At 41.6% G+C, this 2719-nt stretch overlaps 1 non-coding gene across 1 annotated transcript; it reads right to left on the bottom strand.

Annotated features, from left to right (window-relative positions):
- Nucleotides 1-909: 909 nt before the first annotated feature.
- LOC117030306 (U6 spliceosomal RNA) lies at nt 910-1016 on the bottom strand. The gene has a single exon (XR_004424361.1). It is a non-coding gene; the product is annotated as a U6 spliceosomal RNA (small nuclear RNA).
- Between the last annotated feature and the right edge of the window lie 1703 nt (nt 1017-2719).

Here is a 2719-nt window from a genome sequence, read left to right as displayed (position 1 = left end):
CATGTATTTGTGTATCTTCCAGTTTTTTTTCTTGGCATTGATTTCTAATTTCATAGCACTGTGGTCAGAGAAGACGCTCGATATGATTTAAATTTTCTTAAATTTATTGAGACTTGTTTTGTGGCCTAACATGTGGCCTGTCTTGGAAAATGTTCTATGTGCACTCGGTAAGAATATATATTCTGCAGCTTTGGGGTGAAATATCCTAAAAATATCGATTAAATCCAACTGGTCCAATATGTCATTTAAGGCCACTGTTTCCATATTGATTTTCAGTCTGGAGGACCTGTTCCTTGCTGTCAGTGGTGTATTGAAGTCCCCTACTATGGTAGTGTTACTGTTGATCTCTGTCTTTATGTCAGTCAATATCTGTTTTATATATTTAGGTGCTCCTTTGTTGAGTGCATAGATGTTTACTTGGGTTATGTCCTCCTGTTTGATCGATCCCTTTATATCATGTAGTGCCCTTCTTTGTCTTTTAATATAGTCTTCATTTTAAAGTCTATTTTGTCAGATATAAGTATGCTACTCCAGCTTTTTTCGCATTTCCATTTGCATGAAATGTCTTACTCCAACCCTTCACTTTCAGCCTGTGTGTGTATTTTGATCTGAGGTGAGTGTCTTGTAGAGAGCATATACAAGGGACTTGCTTTCTTATCCACTCAGCCACCCTATGTCTTTTGATTGGAATATTTAATGTATTTACATTTAAAGTGATTATTGATAGGTACATAGTTATTGCCATTTTGTTATTTGTATTTCTGGTCTTCATTACTTAGATTGTTCTCATCTTTCTTCTGCTTATAGAAGCCCTTTTAAGATTTCCTGTAATGCTGGCTTGGTGGTAATGAATTACTTTAGCTTATTCTTTTCTGGGAACATTTTATCTTTCCTTCTATTTTAAATGATAAAAATATGGAACACTTCATGATTTTGCATCTCATCCTTGCAGAGGGGCCATACTAATCTTCTCTGTATTGTTCAATTTTTAGTATGTTTGCTGTTGAAACGAGCACTTCTATTGTTTTAATGTGCTCTTGCACTTGGGTCAAAGTGTAACTTATGTTGGCATGATAATCCGATGCATAGCCACAACACTCGCAACTGGGCACAGGCTCCCCCTTGGGCCATGGTTAGGATAGCAAAGATCATCCTAATATGCAGTACTACCTTACACAATTGGGTGGTTTCTTTTTTAAATAGTACTATAGCTTGTTGGGAAGCATTAAGGGCTTGAGCAGTGTAATTACAGTGGGCAGTAATTTGTAGTTCTAAGTCAATTGATGGCACCAGAGGAGAAAAGATGGCCAGCGGGTAAAACCACCATGCTGCAATGGGCTATGAGGTGTCTGGCCTTCACTGCATTCCAATTGCACTGCGATGTAGAAGGGTCTTTTAAATGGTTGCTGGTAGTTAGGGTATGCTCCAGGTGCATCTACCAGTCCAATTGTATGGCAGATATGGCCGTCCATGGGTGCCACCATCCATAACTAACCCCAAGGGGTTCTGTAGGCCCCAGCATGCTCTGATGTATGCTGCCAACCCAACCAACTGTTAGTAGTGATGTTTAGTGTCATGTTTCAGAGGGGCATTTGTGCCTACCCCATAACCTTGGAGAGCATAGCACTATGTCTTTCTCTGCATATAGACATGGCGGTGGGTGTGTTTTCCATCTGTATGGCACTCAGCCGGCCTAGTCCATCATGGATCTGGGTAAGGACTCCAGAACAGGGTGTCCCATTGTCACTGTCAATGTGTGATGGATCCCATAAGCTGTGCTTCTGTGCTCAAGTCCCAAGATGGTGTTTTGTTGTGTGGCCTGTTTACTCAGAAAGGCCTCCAGGAGGCCAGTGGCTGTATGCACACAAATCAGGGCATATCTGCAGCTTTCTGACAGGGTAAATGGTCCTATATAATTAACCTGTCAGTGATGAATGGGTTCATGTTCTCTGCCAATGTGCCTCATGTACCGTGTTTCCAAAAAAAGACTGGAAAATAAGCCCTAGCATGAGTTTTTGGGATGGCATCCCTTAAACATAAGCCCTAATGCATCTTTTGGAGCAAAAATTTATATAAGACCCTGTCTTATTTTTGGGGAAACACAGTGTTACTCTAGTTGTTTAACGTGTCATTGATGACACATAGGACATTGCTGACAGACAACTTTGAGGTCTCCTACTGATACCTGAAGGTTGTATTTTGTGACCAGTTGAAGTAAAGTACAGTGTTATTGGTGTCTGCTCTTATTATATAGCTATTGCATTATTTCTTCTATTGGCATTAGTCAGACCCAGTGCAGGTGGGAGAGGCAGTCTGCCTCATGATATCCAGGTGGGGTATTAAACCTGCATGAACTGGGACATGGTACACTGTGACAGTTTTCTGATGTACCATTGCCCATATAACTTGCCATAAGTCCTTGCCCCATAGTGGTTGTTTTGCAACCATCCAGTCATTTGCAGCCCAGGTGGGAAGCCATAGAGTAAGACCCTTAAAGATCACCCAGGTGTTGTTACACAGGGTGACAATTGGTTGCTTCTAAGAAAATCACCATCCATGCTGTTCATAGTTCCACCCATTGGCTTCTTTGCCCCATTCAAGCATGCCACTATAAGATATCAGTGAGGAGCTGCACAGCAATCGCAGTTCACCGGTGCATCTGCCCTTCTGCATAGCCATCTGTGTACGTCGGTTGGATTGTCCCCTGTCCTTCCTTCAT

This window comes from Rhinolophus ferrumequinum, chromosome X (assembly GCF_004115265.2).
Source record: "Rhinolophus ferrumequinum isolate MPI-CBG mRhiFer1 chromosome X, mRhiFer1_v1.p, whole genome shotgun sequence".
Classification (NCBI taxonomy): domain Eukaryota; kingdom Metazoa; phylum Chordata; class Mammalia; order Chiroptera; family Rhinolophidae; genus Rhinolophus; species Rhinolophus ferrumequinum.
The sequence above is the reverse complement of the archived record's forward strand: the minus strand, read 5'-3'. Positions and strand labels throughout refer to the sequence as shown.